This window comes from Bos indicus, chromosome 10 (genome assembly GCF_029378745.1).
Source record: "Bos indicus isolate NIAB-ARS_2022 breed Sahiwal x Tharparkar chromosome 10, NIAB-ARS_B.indTharparkar_mat_pri_1.0, whole genome shotgun sequence".
NCBI lineage: Eukaryota > Metazoa > Chordata > Mammalia > Artiodactyla > Bovidae > Bos > Bos indicus.
In genome coordinates, this window is record NC_091769.1 from 41,337,852 (window position 1) to 41,359,558 (window position 21,707).

Sequence of the window (21,707 nt, forward strand, 5' to 3'; positions counted from 1 at the left end):
TAGTCAGTGAAGAATCTGCCTGCAATGCAGGAGACCCGGGTTCAGTTCCTGGTTTGGGAAGATCCCCTGGAGAAGGAAATGGCAACCCACTTCAGCATTCTTGCCTGGAGAATCCCATGGACAGAGGAGGCTGACAACTACAGTCCTTGGGGTCGCCAAGGGTTGGGCACGACTTAACAACTAAACCACCACCACGAGGTGGTGCTAGTGGTAAAGAATCCGCCTATGAATGCAGCTGCCATGGGTAAGAGGCATGGGTTCAATCCCCGGGTTGGGAAGAAGCCTTGGAGGAGGGCACCGCAACCCACTCCAGTTTTCTTGCCTGGAGAATCCCACGGACAGAGGAGCCTGGCAGGCTACCATCCATGGGGTCACAAAGAGTCAGATACAACTGAAGTGACTCACACATGTAAGCAAGCTAAAATGTGAAGGCATTTGAAAATAATACTATAAAAGTACTATAAATACTATATAAAAGTACAGAATACTGAATGTATAATGATAAATTGAATAAATGAAATGAGAATCATACCAAAGAACTGCACAGACTTTTTGGGCTGAATGTTTGGTGGAGAATCAGAAAATCACAGGGATGAGGAAGTGACTTATACAGTTACATTAAGAATGAGTATCAAAGAATAAGCACAACGATGAAATTGTAAATTTCCCTATTCATTTACCATACTTGGCAAAGTGATTATTGCTCTCGTAGCCTGTGTGTGTCTAGTCACTCTTTATGAAAACCTTGAGTAGTGAATGCTTGTGAAAAAGCCATCCTTGCATAAATTCAACTTCTGCAAGTTCAGTTCTGATTCCAAATCTGTAATTGCAGCTTTTGAGTATTGTTCTTTTCACACATAAAGCATTTGTACTTATAAATATCACACCACCATTTGTTTGTATTCTTTAGAGATATCTATGCAGAACAGGTTATTTTTGAATTTATTCCTTCTGCCCCTTATTTTTACATTCTGCTAGTTCCTCATTCCCTTTGGATATTTCCCTCTTCATCCCACAATTTATCTGTCAGTTTGAAACATACCCCACTATATAAAAAGAAAGTTAATAATCCCTTTGAGTTGTTTATACCAAAATACAAATATATAGTCTGAAATTAGCAAGTGCAGAATATCCTAACTTTAATATAAATGAGTCTGATAGCTGTTCTGCAAGAAATATATTGCTTTTAGGGGTAAATGGGCTCTTTGCAATAAATGCCACCAATTGTAAAACCATCACAAATATGCTATAAATTTAGTCTGTCAATTTAGAGTAGTTACTTATTAATCGAACATACACTGGATCATAGAAAAAGCAAGGAAATTCCAAAAAGAAAATCACATCTATTTCTGCTTCATTGTGCTAAAGCCTTTGATAGTGTGAACCCAGATGGGAATGCCAGATCACCTTATGTGTCTCCTGAGAAACCTGTATGCAGGTCCAGAAACAACAGTTAGAACCAGACATAAAACATAAAACATAAAAACTGATGGGTTCAAAATTAGGAAAGGAATACATCGAGGCTATATCTTGTCACCCTTCTTATTTAACTTCTGTGCAGAGTACATCGTGAAAAATGCCAGGCTAGATAAAGCACAAGCTGGAATCAAGATTGCTGGGAGAAATATCAACAACCTCAGAAATGCAGATGATACCACCCTAATGGAAGAAAGCAAGGAGGAACTAAAGAACCTTTTGATGAAAATGAAAGAGGAGAGTGAAAAAACTGGTTAAAAACTCAACATTCAAAAAATGAAGATTATGGCATGTGGTTGGTCCCATCACTTCATGGCAAATAGATGGGGAGAAAGTGGAGAGAGTGACAGATTTTATTTTCTTGGGCTCCAAAATCACTGAGAATAGTCACTGCAGCCATGAAATTAAAGGATGCTTGCTCCTTGGAAGAAAAGCTATAACAAACCTAGACATCATATTAAAAAGCATAGAGATAACTTTGCCAACAAGGGTTTCTATAGTCAAAGCTATGTTTTTTCCAGGTGTCATATACAGATGTGATAATTGGACCATAAAGACTGATCACTGAAGAACTGATGCTTTCAAATTGTTGTGCTGAAGAAGACCGTTGTTAGTTCCTTGGACAGCAAGGAGATCAAACCAGTCAATCCTAAAGGAAATCAACCAGGAATATTCATTGGAAGGACTGATGCTGAAGCTGAAGCTCCAATACTTTGGCCACCTGATATGAAGAGCTGAGTCACTGGAAAAGACCCTGATGCTGGGAAAGATTAGGGCAAGAGGAGAAGACAACAGAGGATGAGATGGTTGGCTGGCATTACTGACTCAATGGACATGAGTTTGAGCAAACTCTGGAGATAGTGAAGGACAGGGAAGCCTGATGTGCTGCAGTTCGTGGAGTTGCAAAGAGTTGGACATGACTTAGCGACTAAACAACTTATTAATCCATTAGAATTGAGGCTAGAAGGGGAGAAGCAATACTTTCTTATACTAAAAGTACATAGGAATTAACAGATTACCTTAAGAATATTTACTTTCTAAACTACTAGTAGATGACTTTGTGCTTAGATTTAAGATCTTGATAATTTTTAAGTAAATTCAAGTATGCATATCCTCTGCTAGAAATCTCAGAATTGGTTAAATCCATGTTTAAAAGATTCATTTTAGCCTAATCAAATGATCAAAGAATGTTCAGAAAAACTCTTCCTTAAGAGCAATAGTCTATATAACTTGAGTCTTTCTTCCTTCAACTGTGGAGAAAAATGCCAACTCCATCTGGAGTTCAAAATCATCAGATAATGGCAGCTGTCATTTCTTCTTAATAACTATTCATTTATTTTCTAAAACCCTTATGAGTAGTATGCCAGGGGATGAGTATGTAAGAAAAGTAAAAACACTCCAGTTGCTGTGCTGACACTCTTAGCTACTCTCTGTCTTATCTTGTGTTTTCTCTAATCTTACAAGGCTTTCATGTTTTATCACTTTGATGTAGGCGGGAAAAGAATCAAAAGACCAGTTTTTGCCTATATAATTAGTAGGTAATAGAGCTTGGATCCAAATTATGTATTCATTTTCCTACATATACTGTTTTCTCTTGCCACACCCAGCATCCTGACTTCTTAGCCTTCAATTTCATTTTAGATAAATATGAGCAATATAGTGATCTAATTCTCTAATATTTCTATAATCTGAGATACTCAAATATTTTTACTTTATTGTTTGTGCTCTGGATTCAACCAGGGAAGTTATAAGCCTGATGTGTGTTCCTTATTCAAAAATATTTCTATGGTGGCACTTTTTGCCTCTGGATCATTAAAATGTTCTTTTTCTTCTAAGTTCCTATTTTTATCTTTCTCATTTTGGTACTTAGTCTATGTGAATACATTTCTAAATGGTGTTAGATGCTCAGACTACTAAATGGTGTTAGGCAGATACTCAGATTACTTTTTCCTCCTAGTAAGCCAATTTTTCAAAAAAACCTATCCAATAAACATTCTTTTTTTATTATTGATTTGTTGGTAATTTTTATCAACTTAAGTTCCATTTTTATGGGATTCTGTCTGTGTGTTGACTATTATTTTGAATTGGCCTTATGGTTTTCTTTTTCATAATTAATATATGGTGCTTTTTTTCTTTTTAACCATGACTATAAAACCCAAGTTTTCTTTCCTTAGTCTTCATTTTAAATCTTAGTTCTGTAAGAACCTTCATTCTCCACACATTTTTTTTTTGGAATACATTTCTTGGATTATTCAAATATCAATGCACCTTAAAAGAAGATGGCCTAGAATTTATGGATAAAATGGAAGAAAATTGGCATATTCATGATATTCTGCCATCCCATGTGAAGGCATAGAATATCTCTTACTTTATCCAGATTATCTACTATGTTCCTTATTAGAGTTTTAAAATTTTCCCTATAGGCTTCCATTTCTAGAATTGTTTGTCTCAGATATGGTTTTAGTTTTATTTACTTTCATTTTATAGTTCTTTGTTTAGAGTGAGAGAAAACACTGAGTTAAATTTTTGTGTATTGTAAACATGGAAGCTGAAATGCAGCCACATTCAGGAATTCTGTGATAACACCAGCTTTGAGGCATGTGAGTTTGTGGTGGGTTACCATTTTACTCTATTTTCATCTTCTTGGGATGCTCTTCCTATTTGTTTAGTGATATAGCTGATAAAATAGTGATATATTTTTATACTTTATATTTTATTATCCTGTATTTTGGGTTTCACTGGTGGCTCATATGGTAAAGAATCCACCTGCAATGCAGGAGAGCTGGGTTTTATCCCTGGGTTGGGAAGATCCCCTGGAGAAGGAAATGGCAACCCATGGGGTCACAAAGAGTCAGATACAACTGAGTGACTAACATGCACACACACATCATGTATTTTGGTTGTTTTCAGTGACACTGTTCAGGAGGGTTAATTCACCAGATTGTGTGGAATCTCAAAGCTCTTTCTTATGCTTTGTTAAATTCTAATTTTGGTTATATTTTTTATTCCATAAATTTCTCCTATTAAATTATTACTTATTATTTTTACTTTCTTTCATTCCAGACTTTCACATTAAATAATAATCACCTTTGTTTTGACAGAAAACAGCATAATTCAGTAAAGCAATTATCCAATAAAAAATAAATTAATTAAAAAATACTAATCACCTTTACCATGTTTTCTTGTTTTAATAATGTACTCTAGTATGGCAATTTTCTCTAAATATCAGTTTACTATAACTCTCAATTTTAATATATAGTAATTTATCTGTACTTAAAGTAATTCCAAATAATAATGTCACCCATAATTTTAAATTGTTTGCTTCCTGATGAAAGTGTGTTATGTCTAGAGATTATGTCCTTTATGATATTAATTCCTTAGAATTTTTAAATTTGTTTGTGCTAATGGGCAATTAGTTAATGAAAATGCTCACTTGTGATAGTTTCAGGAAAAAAATAAGTCTGTTTTAATTGTGTGTTATTTCTAGATTACTGTTTCAGCACAGCAATTCTGTATTAAATACAATGTTGACTAAGCCCGGGAGGGCAAATGGTAATAAAGTAAACAAATAACTAAAATTAGAATAATTTGTGCATTGAAGAAAATGGACTATGATCATGAAGATAGCTATAGAGTCTATTTATATGTTCAAGGAAGAATTTTTTGTAAATTAGAAAACTCTCCCATTTTTGAAAATTTGACAGGTTCTTCCTTAAGCTTTTAAAAGTTTTTTTTTAATAATGCTGCATTAATTATATTCAAGGGTATAACTACTAGGTTTATATATGCTCATATACTTATATTGCACATTCTTGATGGATTAACCTATTAAATATTATATGATTCCTCTAAATGATTTTTGAAACATTTATCTGATGTTTATTTGTTAAGTATTTGCCTACTATAACTTTTTTCTCAATTTTTATTTATTATTTGATTTTATACCTTACTCCTTCATCTGCAACATGTTTTTATATTGTTTCATTCTTTTTTTTTTTTTTTTTTAGTGGCTGGGACTGTGTTCCTTGCTTGCAGTTGTTTGGCCTAAGGTCTCCAGCAGTGGAGTTTGTAGGCAGTTGGGTAGGGCTGGGTCTTGGTGTTGAAATGTAGACCTTTAGGTTATCTCTCTCCAACTTATATTCCTTGGGGCCTGGTGTTCTCTGTAACTCCAGCAGTTTGGACTCAACACTCCTGCCTCTGGGGCTCATGTTTGATCTCTGGCCTGTAAACTGGGACTCCACACGCTCTGGGGTGTGGAAAAAAAACGAAAAAGAAAAGAGAAAGAGAGAAAAAAAAAACAGAACAATAACAAAGATTAAAAGCAACCCCTGAAGGGTAAAATCAGACTCCAATAGCAAGAAAGAGGACAAAAACAAACAAACAAAAAAGATATATATTTATGTGTATATATATATATATATATATATATATATATAAGAAAATTTAAGAGGGAGCAGAATAATAATAAAGATTTTAAAAATAATAGGATAAATTTAGAAAACTAACAAAAAAAGCAGAAAAAAGAAGAATATGTATGAAACAACCACTTAAGGATAAAACTGAACTCCACTGGCAAGTAGAAAACAAAAAGGTTGAAAAGAACCTTGGCTGCAAAGAGTGGGGCTTAGGTGGGGAAGGGCTTAGGTAGCTGGCATGTTTAGGTGTTATTTGATTTTCTGATCTGCATTCTGTTCTTATTTTGACTTTTGAAATTAAACTAGACAAGCTTGGCCTTTAAGTAAGTTTAATATTCAGTCACTAAGTTGTATCCAACTCTTTGTGACCATATCAACTGCAGCACTCCAGGCTTCCCTATTGGGACAATTAATTTTGAAATCTTATTCTGTAATTTAAAATGTTTATTTGAGTGTATTTTTTCTCCCACTTTTCCTTTGGATTTATAGTCTTCATTTTCTTTCTCTCTTTGTTCAGGAAATTGTGATTAAAATAATACATAGTTAGTTAGTTCAGTCATTCAGTCATGTCTGACTCTTTGAGACCCCATGAACTGTAGCATGCCATGCTTCCCTATCCATCACCAACCCCCAGAGTTGATAAAATTCATGTCCATTGAGTCAGTGATGCCATCCAACCATCTCATCCTCTGTCATCCCCTTCTCCTGCCTTCAGTCTTTCTCAGCATCAGGGTCTTTTCCAGTTCATCTCATCAAGTGGCCAAAGTATTGGAGTTTCAGCTTCAGCATTAGTCCTTCCAATGAATATTCATGACTGATTTCTTTTAGGATGGATTGGTTGGATCTCCTTGCAGTCCAAGGGACTCTCAAGAGTCTTCAACACTAAAATTCAAAAGCATCAATTCTTCAGCACTCAGCTTTCTTTATAGTCCAGCTCTCACATCAATATATGATTACTGGAAAAACCATAGTTTTGACTAGAGGGACCTTTGTTGGCAAAGTAACATCTCTGCTTTTTAATATGCTGTATAGGTTGGTCATAGCTTTTCTTCCAAGGAGCAAGTGTCTTTTAATTTCATGGCTTCAGTCACCCTCTGCAGTGATTTTAGAGCACAAGAAAAGAAAGTCTGTCACTGTTTCCATTGTTTCCCCATCTATTTGCCATGAAGTCATGGGACCGGATGCCATGATCTTCGCTTTATGAATGTTGAGTTTCCTCTCTTCTTTCACTTTCATCAGGAAGCTCTTTAGTTCCTCTTCACTTTCTGCCATAATCATGATGTCTCCTGCATATCTGAGGTTATTGGTATTTCTCCCGGCAATCTTGATTCCAGCTTTGCTTCTTCCAGCCCAGCATTTTGCATGATGTACTCTACATATAAGTTAAATAAGCAGGGTGACAATATACAAGCTTATGGACTCCTTTCCCAGTTTGGAATCAGTCCATTGTTCCATGTCCAGTTCTAACTGTTGCTTCTTGACCTGAATACAGATTTCTCAGGAGGCAAGTCAGGTGGTCTGGTATTCCCATTTCTTGAAGAATTTTCCACTGTTTGCTGTGATCTATACAGTCAAAGGCTTTGGTGTAATCAATAAAGCAGGAGTAGATGTTTTTCTGGAAACTGCTTTCTTTTTCTGTGATCCAACAGATGTTGGCAGTTTGATCTCTGGTTCCTCTGCCTTTTATAAATCCAGTTTGAACATCTGGAATTTCATGGTTCATATACTGTTGAAGCCTGTTGGAGAATTTTAAGCATTACTTTGCTCAAAGGTACATATATGTTATATTATACATATATATATTTAAAATGCATGTTATTTATATATAAATAACACATAATATTACATTAATATATAATATAGTAATTATTGATTATAATATAATATTATCATGATCTTAAGAATATTAATATTGAGATATTAACTATATTATGGTATTAAATATATTAAGATATTCCATGATATTAATAATATTATAATATATTATATAATATATAATATATGTATTATATATATTATACATATAATATATATTATAAGTAAAATAAATTTTACATCTTTATACATATTATATATATATTTTATGTTATTGTAACCATTTTCCTTACATTTTAATACATATTTCAATAAAATCTAAGCTTATTTAATATCTTTATCCTTCTCATAAATTAGAACATTTTAAAAATTGCCGACTTTTTCATCTTGCTATTTTTGTCTAGTATATTAGGCTCAGATTATTTTTAATACATCCTCAAATTTGGAATTACGAAAATGGCAAATCGATTTGCCAAAACATGCTTGTTACTTTGCTGACTGTGGGTTTTTCTAGTACTTCTTTTATACTCAGTTTTCCTCTTCCTGAAGTTTATCTTGCCATGTGTTTTTCAGTGAGTTTTATGATTACTAAACTTCCAATCTTTTAAATATCTTCCAATATATTGCCCTCAATCTGGAGAATGGCTTACTTTGATCTGGAATTCTTCAGTAACAGTTATTTCCCATCAGAAATTTTGTGTCATTTTTGTCTGGCCACTTTTTGCTCTTTGGAAGTTTGTTATGGAAAATCGCAAATTCGCAAGGGCTTTGGATTATTTCCCCAGCCATAAAAAACTAAGATAATTATTTGAGGAAAAAGAAGGTTAGTGGTTCTGTGTATGCCTATGTGGGTGTGTGTCGGGGTGGAAGTGAATGTTGCAGATAAAGTGAAAAACCGTAATGCATCGTAAAGGTGGGACAGGTTGTGGCTGGTAGTCTACATTTTTATCAGCAAATAATTTATCAGTGAATAAAAAGGCAAGAACTGGGAAAAAAAGAAGTTATTAGTCCCAGATTGCCATACAAGGATTTTGTTTTACCATGAGGCATAATTCTCTGTTCCCTAAACTCACCTTGATAAATACAAACTGCCCTTTCCTATCTGTGCTTGATATTTTCCTTCTAGTATGCATTGAAAGATGAGTTAGCAAATAGGTGTATGTTTATTTTTTATTAACTTAAAAATACTTATTGAATTGCTTTTTTATTAAAGTATAGTGAATTATTAGTTTCATGTGTATAGCATAGAGATTCAGTATTTTTATAGATTATCCTCCATTAAAAGTTATTATATGCTAATGGCTATAATTCCCTACATCTGCTGGATAATGGAAAAAGCAAGAGAGTTCTAGAAAAGCATCTATTTCTGCTTTATTGACTATGCCAAAGCCTTTGACTGTGTGGATCACAGTAAACTGTGGAATATTCTGAAAGAGATGGGAATACCAGACCACCTGATCTGCCTCTTGAGAAATTTGTATGCAGGTCAGGAAGCAACAGTTAGAACTGGACATGGAACAACACACTGGATCCAAATAGGGAAAGGAGTACGTCAAGGCTGTATATTGTCACCCTGTTTATTTAAGTTATATGCAGAGTACATCATGAGAAACGCTGGACTGGCAGAAGCACAAGCTGGAATCAAGATTGCTGGGAGAAATATCAATAACCTCAGATATGCAGATGACACCACCCTTATGGCAGAAAGTGAAGAGGAACTCAAAAGCCTCTTGATGAAAGTGAAAGTGGAAAGTGAAAAAGTTGGCTTAAAGCTCAACATTCAGAAGACAAAGATCATGGCATCTGGTCCCATCACTTCATGGGAAATAGATGGGGAAACAGTGGAAACAGTGTCAGACTTTATTTTTCTGGGCTCCAAAACCACTACAGATGGTGACTGCAGCCATGAAATTAAAAGATGCTTACTCCTTGGAAGGAAAGTTATGACCAACCTAGATAGCATATTCAAAAGCAGAGACATTCCTTTGCCAACAAAGGTTCATCTAGTCAAGGCTATGGTTTTTCCTGTGGTCATGTATCGATGTGAGAGTTGGACTGTGAAGAGGGCTGAGCGCCGAAGAATTGATGCTTTTGAACTGTGGTGTTGGAGAAGACTCTTGAGAGTCCCTTGGACTGCAAGGAGATCCAACCAGTGCATTCTGAAGATCAGCCCTGGGATTTCTTTGGAAGGACTGATGCTGAAGCTGAAACTCCAGTACTTTGGCCACCTGATGCGAAGTGTTGACTCATTGGAAAAGACCCTGATGCTGGGAGGGATTGGGGGCAGGAGGAGAAGGGGATGATAGAGGATGAGACGGCCAGATGGCATCACCGACTCTATGCACATGAGTTTGGGTAAACTCCTGGAGTTGGTGATTGACAGGGAGGCCTGGCATGCTATGATTCATGGGGTTGCAAAGAGTCAGACACGACTGAGTAACTGAACTGAACTGAACCGAAGTTTATTCCTAGGTATTCTATTCTTTTAGATGTTATTTTAAATGGCTTTTTTGTTGTTTTTAGTTTTTGATAGAAAGGGTACATTTATTAGTGTATAAAAAAGCATCAGATTTCTATAAATTAATCTTGCATCCTATAAACTTTTCTGAATTCATTTATCAGTTCTAATAGTTTCTGTATAGAGTATTTAGGGGTTTTATTATAGAGTATCATGTCATTGGCCTAACATGATAATTTTACCTTTTCGCTTCTGATTTGTATACATTTTATTCCTTTTTCTTGTCTGATTGTTGTGGCTAGAACTTCTAATACTGTGTTGAATAGAAGTGATGAAAATGAGCATCCTTGTCTTGCTTCAGGATTTAGCAAGAAGGCTTTCAGTGTTTCACCATTTAGTATTATGTTGGCTGTGGATTTGTCATAAATGGCTTTTATTATGTTGATATAGGTTCCCTCTATACCCACTTTGGCAAGATATATTATCATGAATGGAGAATTTTATCAAATGCTTTTTGTTCATCTATTGAGATGATCATGTGGTTTTGTCTTTTCTATTGCTTATAATGTGTGTCATATTGATTGATTTATGTATATAGAAACATCTTGTGACCCTGGGATTGATTTATGTATATTGAAACTTCCTTGAGACAAATACAACTTCCTGGGATAAATACAACTTGATCATGGTATATGATTCTTTCTATGTGTTGTTGTTTTCAGGTTGCCAATGTTTTGTTGAAGATTTTTGCATCTATATTCATCAAAGTTATTTTATTTGGTAGTGTCTTTGGTATTAGTATCAGAGTAATTTTGGCCTCCTAGGATTAATTTGGATGTGTTCCTTCGTTTTCAATTCATTGGGAATATTTTGAGAAGTGCAGGTATTATTTATATATTTGGTATTCTCTGTGAAGCCATCCAGTCCTGGGTTTTTGCTTGCTGGATTTTTTTTTTTATTATTATTATTACAAATTCAGTTTCTTTGCTAGTGATTGGTCAAATTGTCTGTTTCTTATTGATTCAGTCTTAGCAAGTTTTATGTTTCTAGAAATTTGTCTATTTCTTCTAGGTTGTCATATAACTGTAGTATTCTTTTAGGACTTTTTTTTAATCTCTGTGGTATCAGTTTCTATTTCTTCTCTTTAATTTCTTATTTCATTTATTTGAGTTCTTGTCCTTTATTTCTTATAAGCCTGGCTAAAAGTTGATCAGTTTTGTTTATCTTTTCAAAAAATAGCTCCTGGTTTCATTGATCTTGTCTGTTGTTTTTTAATCTCTATATTATTTATTCTGTCATTTAAGACTTCTGTTTTCTTTTTTATTTTCTATCTGGATGATTGTCCATTGATGTAAGTGAGGTATTAAAGTCACCTGCTGTTATTGTCAATTTTTGCCTTTATGTCTGTTAGTATGCTTTATTTATTTAGGTGCTCTTACATTGGATGCATATATATTAGCAAGTATAATAGCTTCTTCTTGACCTGTGGCATGCAGAGAGGTGGTCTCAAGGAAACACAACAGCCCCTACAGCAGACCTCTCACTGCCCTGCCTCAGAGGCTAGTCAGCTCATATGCCTCTCATGTGAGGGCTTCAGGCTTCCCACAGCATTTCTGTTTTTCCTAGCCATCCTCTAACCAGTCAAGGAGGCTTGTCTCCTCTATGAAGAACCCCAGAACTAGGGCACCCAACTATGGCTTGAAATGCTCACTCCCAGGGCTAATGTCATCTTGCAATCTCCCTTTTCCTCTGAGTCCCCTCCCAGGGACACAGATTCTGACTCAGCCACTTTTCTTCCCTTCCCACCTGATTATGTGTTTATCTTTCTTACAGCATTGGCTGTACAAACATCCTTTTTCCAGTTTCCAGTTAGCTTTCCATGGGAATTTTTTCATATGTAGATATGTTTTTGATATGTTTGTTGGAGGATATGTGCTCCATATCCCCATACTCCACAATACAGATCTCACCTTCCCCTAATTTTTAATCACTATATTGTACACCTGAAACTAGTATAATCTTGTAAATGTGTTCTACCTGAAAAAAAAGCATTAAAAATTAAAAAAGAAAAACAAGAATGCCAAAAAAAAAAAAACTTATTGAAAATATAGTCAGTTGGGCACTCTTAGGTACATGGAACATATTATTCAATAGAACATTAAAGGTCTATGCCCTATACCAGTTTCTACATGAGAAAGGAGAAATAAAATAAGCAATAGATATAACAATATAGTAAATTATATAATATGCTAGAATATTATAAAAGAAAAACTTAAACAGAATAGGAGGATAGCAAATATAAGGTATGGGATAAGAGGAAAGAAGAGTGAAGCAGATGTTAATAAGGGTAAGACTGTAATAAAATTGTGAAGTCTATTAAAATTTAAAATTGTTCATCAAGGTAAAATTTCATAATAAGCTTAAGAGTAAAATAAAATTTTAGCATTGAACTTATTTGCTGAAGTATCTCTTAGGAGATGTACATCAGCAAGAAGATGTACCAGCAAGAAGGGAAATTTTTATGAACTGAATTGTGCCCTCCTCCCCAAAATTCAAGTGTTGAAGCACTGAGTGTTATATTTGGAAAATGGACCTCAGGGGGAATATTAAGGTTAAATGAGGTCCAGGAAATGGCAACCCATTCCAGTGTTCTTGCCTGGAGAATCCCAGGGACAGGGGAGGCTGGTGGGCTGCCATCTATGGGGTCGCACAGGGTCGGACACAACTGAAGCAATTTAGCAGTAGCAGCAGCAAGGATTGGGCCCTAGCCCAAGAGAATTTGTGTCTTTATAAGAAGAGGGATAGACACAAGACATTGTGTGCACACACACAGAAAAGAAGTCATGTGACTTTAGAGAAAAGGAAGAGAAAGAGAAAAGGAAAAGAAAGATATGCCACACCAGAAATCAACCTTGATGTCACCTTCGTCTTAGACTTACAGCTTCCAGAAATGTAAAAAAGTGAATTTCTGTTACTTAAGCAATTGTCTGTTGTATTTTATAATGGCAGCCCTAGCAGACTAACACAGAAATGGACCCAAGAGGAAGTACATATGGGCTATAACTGTGAATTAATACCCTTGTTAAATTTACTATTATTCTAAATACACAATGATCAAAGCATTAAAAATATATCAGTAAAGAATGGTTAAAATAAAACAGATAGAAGCCACCAAAGGCTGGCCTGGATCTGGAGTAACTGAAATTCTTTTACACAGACTGTAAGATTACTATTAGTACCACATTCAGTATCTACTGAAGCTGAATATATGGATTTTTCCAGGTCCAGAAATTCATAACTAGTTATATACCCAGATAAATAAATGTATAGTCACCAAAGACATGAATAAAAATGCCCATAGAGGATTTATTCATTCAGTTCAGTTTAGTCACTCAGTCATATCCAACTGTTTGCGAACCCATGGACTGCAGCACACCAGACCTCTCTGTCCGTCACCAAGTCCCAGAGTTTACTCAAACTCATGTCCATTGAGTCAGTGATTGCCGAGGACCAGCCCCGGCTGATCCAGGGTATTCGAGGGAGAGACGGCGTAGGCGAAGATCAGGAAACAATTGCTTAATTAAACGTTAATTAAGGATATAAAGAGTGATAGAATGAGGATAGCTCAATAGGAAAATTCAGTGGAGAAAAGAGGCTGAGTAGCTTGGTTTACGCGGGAGACCAATAAAACTTCAAGACAAGAAGTTTGCACCACTTACGTAGGCCACAGGCATTCTCCCGAAGGAGAGGAGACACTGAGGCCTCCCCGGTCGGATCTTAGAAGCCCAGGCATAATTAGTAAGCATGGTGGGTTCCGCGCTCCAGATGGAGACTCAGCCAGAGTGAGAGAGAGAGAGACATGGGGAGACCAGTATTTCGAGAAACTGATCCCAATTCTTTATTTTCCATGGTCTACTTTTATACACTGAGATGTTATGCAAAAGTCACGCGGCGTCAGCAGTCCTGACTTTTATCAAAGTCAGGTGCTTCATACAAAGGTATACAGAGGTCTTAGGGGTGTTACATCATCTTCTGGCCAGGGGGGCCTGCTGACAATTTACGACCCTCTCCTTGTGACAGCGGTCAGTCAATCAGGACACTTATTTCTCCAGGGCTGATTATTCTCAAAACAGATACCACCCAAATAAAGTTACATTCCTACAGGGTGAGGGTGTAGTGGGTTTTAGTTAAGGAAAGAATTTACTTAGCCTAAGGTCTAACGTGATTAATATCAAAGGTTAATTCTATATATTCATTAATGTGTGTAAGGGCAGGGGATATGAAGACTTAGCAACAAACATTGGCTCAACAAATGAAAAACCCTTCACCAACACAATTTCTAATTAGCCCACTATACTTATAGTTTTCTAACTTCTCTAAAGAACCTGTTTTTAGAGGGTTTAAAGCATCTTGTGCCTCTCACGGTTGGGAGGCTGTGAGCAATCACATGTGGCCGGACGAGCCTGTCAGGCAGGCTAGAGAACCTTCAGAGGAGTTTGTAATTTAAAACACTCTTGTCACACCCAAGAGTTTTTACTGACTGGAGCTCTAGGTTAACTCCTTCTCCGAAAGAGGTGGTGGGGGACAGCCCCCCGTAAAGTCAGAGGTGTAGGTAAGCACAAAGTAGTAAAGTAGGCAGGCTCTGGTTATGGGGGTAGAAGCTCGAGGAGTTCCAGGGGGACTCCTGAGGCTTGATCCCGCCTTTGCGTATGTCGAGCCTCCCTCCTCATGACCTTTGTCATGGGTGGAGTACCTCACTCTGGCCCCCAACAAGTGATGCCATCCAACCATCTCATCCTGTCATCCCCTTCTCCTCCTGCCTCCAATCTTTCCCAGCATCAGGGTCTTTTCAAATGAGACAGCTCTTCGCATCAGGTGGCCAAAGTACTGGAGTTTCAGCTTCAGCATCCTTCCTTAAAATGAATATTGAGGACTGATTTCCTTTAGGATGGACTGGTTGGATCTCCTTGCAGTCTAAGGGACTCTCAAGAGTCTTCTCCAACACCCCAGTTCAAAAGCATCAATTTGGCGCTCAACTTTCTTTACAGAGTGGCGGCTGTGCACTGCTGGAGTGACTGTGAGGATTTATTCATACTAGGCCCAAATTAGGGAAAAATAAAGCAAATGTCCATTAATAGTAGAATTGGTAAACAACTATAGTATATTTGTGTGCTTCCCCTGTGGCTCGGTGGCAAAGAATCCACCTGCAATGCAGGACACACTAGGTTGGAAACACATACACTACCACACATGAAATAGATCATATCAGATCAGATCAGTCGCTCAGTTGTGTCTGACTCTTTGCGACCCCATGAATCGCAGCACACCAGGCCTCCCTGTCCAACACCAACTCCCGGAGTTCACTGAGACGTCCATCGAGTCAGTGATGCCATCCAGCCATCTCATCCTCTGTCGTCCCCTTCTCCTCCTGCCCCCAATCCCTCCCAGCATCAGAGTCTTTTCCAATGAGTCAACTCTTCACATGAGGTGGCCAAAGTACTGGAGTTTCAGCTTTAGCATCATTCCTTCCAAAGAAATCCCAGGGCTGATCTCCTTCAGAATGGTCTGGTTGGATCTCCTTGCAGTCCAAGGGACTCTCAAGAGTCTTCTCCAACACCACACTTCAAAGGCATCAATTCTTCAGTGCTCAGCTTTCTTCACAGTCCAACTCTCACATCCATAATGACCACAGGAAAAACCATAGCCTTGACTAGACGGACCTTTGTTGGCAAAGTAATGTCTCTGCTTTTAAATATGCTATCTAGGTTGGTCATAACTTTCCTTCCAAGGAGTAAGCATCTTTTAATTTCATGGCTGCAGTCACCATCTGTAGTGATTTTGGAGCCCAGAAAAATAAAGTCTGACACTGTTTCCACTGTTTCCCCATCTATTTCCTATGAAGTGATGGGACCAGATGCCATGATCTTCGTTTTCTGAATGTTGAGCTTTAAGCCAACTTTTTCACTCTCCACTTTCACTTTTATCAAGAGGCTTTTGAGTTCCTCTTCATTTTCTGCCATAAGGGTGGTGTCATCTGCATATCTGAGGTTATTGATATTTCTCCCAGCAATCTTGATTCCAGCTTGTGCTTCTGCCAGTCCAGCATTTCTTATGATGTACTCTGCATATAACTTAAATAAACAGGGTGACAATATACAGCCTTGACGTACTCCTTTTCCTATTTGGAACCAGTGTGTTGTTCCATGTCCAGTTCTAACTGTTGCTTCCTGACCTGCATACAAACTTCTCAAGAGGCAGATCAGGTGGTGTGGTATTCCCATCTCTTTCAGAATATTCCACAGTTTATTGTGATCCACACAGTCAGAGGCTTTGGCATAGTCAATAAAGCAGAAATAGATGTTTTTCTGGAACTCTCTTGCTTTTTCCATGATCCAGCGGATGTTGGCAATTTGAGCTCTGGTTCCTCTGCCTTTTCTAAAACCATCTTGAACGTCAGGAAGTTCACATATTGCTGAAGCCTGGCTTGGAGAATTTTGAGTATTACTTTACTAGCATGTGAGATGAGTGCTATTGTGCGGTAGTTTGAGCATTCTTTGAGCCTTTCCTTGGGATTGGAATGAAAACTGACCTTTTCCAGTCCTGTGGCCACTGATGAGTTTTCCACATTTGCTGGCATATTGAGTGCAGCACTTTGACAGCATCATCTTTCAGGATTTGTAATAGCTCAACTGGAATCCCATCACCTCCACTAGCTTTGTTCGTAGTGATGCTTTCTAAGGCCCACTTGACTTCACATTCCAGGATGTCTGGCTCTAGGACAGTGATCACACCACCGTGATTATCTGGGTCATGAAGATCTTTTTTGTACAGTTCTTCTGTGTATTCTTGCCATTTCTTCTTAATATCTTCTGCTTCTGTTAGGTATATACCATTTCTGTCCTTTATCGAGCCCATCTTTGCATGAAATGTTCCCTTGGTATTCTGATTTTCTTGAAGAGATCCCTAGTCTTTTCCATTCTGTTGTTTTCCTCTATTTCTTTACATTGATCGCTGAAGAAGGCTGTCTTATCTCTTCTTGCTATTCTTTGGAACTCTGCATTCAGATGCTTATATCTTTCCTTTTCTCCTTTGCTTTTTGCTTCTCTTCTTTTCACAGCTATTTGTAAGGCCTCCCCAGACAGCAGTTTTGCTTTCTTCCATTTCTTTTCCATGAGGATGGTCTTGATCCCTGTCTCCTGTACAATGTCACGAACCTCATTCCATAGTTCATCAGGTACTCTATCTATCAGATCTAGGCCCTTAAATCTATTTCTCACTTCCACTGTATAATCATAAGGGATTTGATTTAGGTCATACCTGAATGGTCTAGTGGTTTTCCCTCCTTTCTTCAATTTCAGTCTGAATTTGGCAATAAGGAGTTCATGTTCTGAGCCACAGTCAGCTCCTGGTCTTGTTTTTGCTGACTGTATAGAGCTTCTCCATCTTTGGCTGCAAAGAATATAATCAATCTGATTTCGGTGTTGACCATCTGGTAATGTCCATGTATAGAGTCTTCTCTTGTGTTGTTAGAAGAGGGTGTTTGTTATGACCAGTGCATTTTCTTGGCAAAACTCTATTAGTCTTTGCCCTGCTTCATTCTGTATTCCAAGGCCAAATTTGCCTGTTACTCCAGGTGTTTCTTGACTTCCTACTTTTGCATTCCAGTCTCCTATAATACAAGGACATCTTTTTTGGGTGTTAGCTCTAAAAGGTCTATTAGGTCTTCATAGAACCGTTCAACTTCAGCTTCTTCAGCATTACTGGTTGGGGCATAGACTTGGATTACTGTGATATTGAATGGTTTGCCTTGGAAACGAACAGAGATCATTCTGTCGTTTTTGAGATTGCATCCAAGTACTGCATTTCAGACTCTTTTGTTGACCATCATGGCCACTCCTTTTCTTCTAAGGGATTCCTGCCCACAGTAGTAGATATAATGGTCATCTGAGTTAAATTCACCCGTTCCAGTCCATTTCAGTTCGCTGATTCCTAGAATGTCGACATTCACTCTTGCCATCTCTTGTTTGACCACTTCCAATTTGCCTTGATTCATGGACCTGACATTCCAGGTTCCTATGCACTATTGCTCTTTACAGCATCGGACCTTGCTTCTTTCACCAGTCACATCCACAGCTGCGTATTCTTTTTTCTTTGGCTCCATCCCTTCATTCTTTCTGGAGTTATTTCTCCACTGATCTCCAGTAGCATATTGGGCACCTATTGACCTGGGGAGTTTCTCTTTCAGTATCCTATCATTTTGCCTTTTCATGCTGTTCATGGGGTTCTCAAGTCAAGAATACTGAAGTGGTTTGCCATTCCCTTCTCCAGTGGACCACATTCTGTCAGATCTCTCCACCATGACCTGCCCATCTTAGGTTGCCCCATGGGCATGGCTTAGTTTCATTGAGTTAGACAAGGCTGTTTTCCTAGTGTGATTAGATTGACTAGTTTTCTGTGAGTATGGTAGCCAATGGGAATTTGATGTATGAATCAAGGAACTCAAACCGGGGCTCTGTAGCAACTTAGAGGGGTGAAAAAGCATGAGAGGTGCGAGGGAAGTTCAAGAGGGAAGGGAACATATGTGTACATATGACTGATTCATGTTGATGTATGGCAAAAATCAGTGTAATATTGGAAAGAAGTTATCCTTCAATTAAAAATAAGTAAATTATATAAAAACACACACACACAAAAATTAGTAAATTAAAAAAAACAGGCAAGAATAACAAACTATTACCAATTAGGAAACAAATGGAGACAGTTGCTGTCAATGCATAGGAACCTAATATGTGGTTTTTAGAAGCAGGTAAAGCTCAATATCTTGATGAGAACTTACTTGTTCACAATGCATTGTGAAAATTCCTCAAACACATATGACATATAAACCCTACTGTATGTGCCTTATACTATAGTAAAATATTTTAAAATACCAATGTAATCTATATATATATATAGTCAGAGGGTAAACAGGTCAGCTGAGAACAAGTAAAAGTTGTGAAAGAGGAATGCATGCATATTAATAAACTGAAGACCCTGACAGTTAAAAGGAACAACAGATACATAAAATAGACTGCTTTTCCTTTAAAAAAAAACCATAAGAAAACTCTATATATCTATCTAATAGGCATTGTAGTTAAAAGAAAAAAAAAATCCTTTACATATTAGGCTTGCATCTTTATGTCTTGTTAATTTCACATATTAAATTTTATAGTTCAAAAACATCTTTGAATGATTTGTTAGGAATTGTTTTATGGGGACAAATATGTTGACCTCAGATAAATACAGCTGAGCAGGCTCTTTTCTTTTAATATTTGTCATTTTTGTTTTGTTTTACTTCTTGAGCTGGGATCTGCAGAACATGCTGATTGACTTAGTAAAAGTGTAAATTTTTGCTTGTCCCCAGTCTTAGGGAAGAATCATTCAGTCATTAGCTATATGGTTTTATTTATAGATATCCTTTATTAGCTGATAAACTTTCCTTTCATTCTTAATTTACTGAGGACTTTCTTTAATTACAAATTGGTATTACTTAGCTTTTATTCCATTACTATGGTGCATTGCATTGATTATTTTCAAATACTAAACTAAACTTTCATTCATAGGTTGAACCTTATTTGGTGATGATGGATTAGTGTTTTATGTATTACTAGATTGCTGTTATTTTGTTGAAGATATTTTACTTGTATTATGAAGAATAGTTGTTTATATTTTTCTTTCAGTGTCTGTGAGATTTGTGGTATCAGGGTTATGCTAGTCTAAAATTAAGTGGCTAGCATGAACTTCATGTTTAATTTCTTAAAGGCTAAGTATCAGAATGGTATAATTTCTGCCTAAATATTTGACTGAATTTACCAATGAAGCTATCTAGACTTCAAGTTTGCTTCATTAAATTCTTTTTGATCTCTTGAGTTACTTTGGTCAATTAATGTTTTTCAATGAAAGTTTCTCAACTTGCATTTGTGCTACTGCAAAGACTTTTTTGACCATATCAGACTTTTTATATCCGTGGCTCCTAGAATAGTATCTTTTACATAGGAAAAACTGAAACGGAAAGTATCAGTCACTCAGCTATGTCTGACTGTGTGTGACCCTACGAACTGTAGCCTACCAGGCTCCTCCGTCCATGGAATTCTCCAGGCAAGAACACTGAAGTGAGTTGCCGTGTCCTTCTCCAGGGACTCTTCTTGACCTGGGGATCAAACCCAGGTCTCCTGCATATCATGCAGATTTTTTACTATCTGAGTCACCTTAGTACCTACCATGAAGTTCTTAGAAGTGAGAACATGTACAAATCCATGCAAGCCTCAAAACAATTTGTTATGCAAACAAGAGGAATGAATCCAGTTTCCACTCAAATGTCTGACTACTCTATCCATTTTGCTTGTAGTCTATTCAAATTCCTATCAACAATCCAGAAAAAGGCAGATAATCATCACGTTCCTCTTTGCCTAAACGAAACACTAGATTGTGTTTGATATTTAGCTGTGTGTTTGTTTGCATGTGGTATACTAATACTGCTAAATAGAGATCATGATTTTTATTCAATTTTAGGTATAAAAACTATTGAATCATATATAACTCTGCCAACCAAATAGATGGCCAAGATATTCTTTATTCAAGCTTGTTCTCTGTGTTTTTTCACTTAGTGTCCCAGAACATTATTTATCTTCCTATGAACAAGCAAGCAGCTACTATTTTTATGCTCACTGTTTATCAGCAAACTGCTTCCTTATTTTATCCCACCTCCTCCTTTTAAAAGAGATGCAACTGCTAACATTCTGGTTTTCCCAACTGTTTCTATGTAGCCCTATGATTTGTTTGAGGGAAAATCATACAGCAAAAGTGGGTTTCTTTCTATTCAGAATAAATTATATACTGCAATGTAGTTTTAACACTTATTAATCAAAAACAACCTATCATTATTATAAATATACAGTAAATATTATACTCATATTGTATGAGGAGAAGGAAGCAACAGAGGATGAGATGATTGGATGGCATCATCAACTCAGTGGACATGAGTTTGAGCTCACTCAGGGAGACAGTAAAGGACAGGGAAGCCTGGTGTGCTGCAGTCCATGGGGTTGCGAAGATTTGGACACAACTAAGTGACTGAACAACATATAGTAGATACCATTCAGCAGTTTTCAGAATGTCAACTAATCCTTCGAATTTGAGCCAGAGGAAATGTCAAGCATGCACTAATGAGAATTAAATATTTTTATCTTTGTTGCCAAATTAAAAGTGAAAGTGAAGTGAAGTCACTCAGTCGTGTCTGACTATAGCCTACAGCGCTCCTCCGTCCGTGGGATTTTCCAGGCAAGAACTGGAGTGGGTTGTCATTTCCTTCTCTAGAGGATCGTCCCAACCCAGGGATTGTACCTGGGTCTCCCGCATTGTAGGCAGATGCTTTACCATCTGAGCCACCAGAGAAACCAAATAAAAAGGTGTACATTAAAAGTAGAAATTTCACTTTCATTTTTAGTGGAAGGAAAATATCAGAATCTACAATTGCTTGAAAATGCATTAACTAGTTTATATAA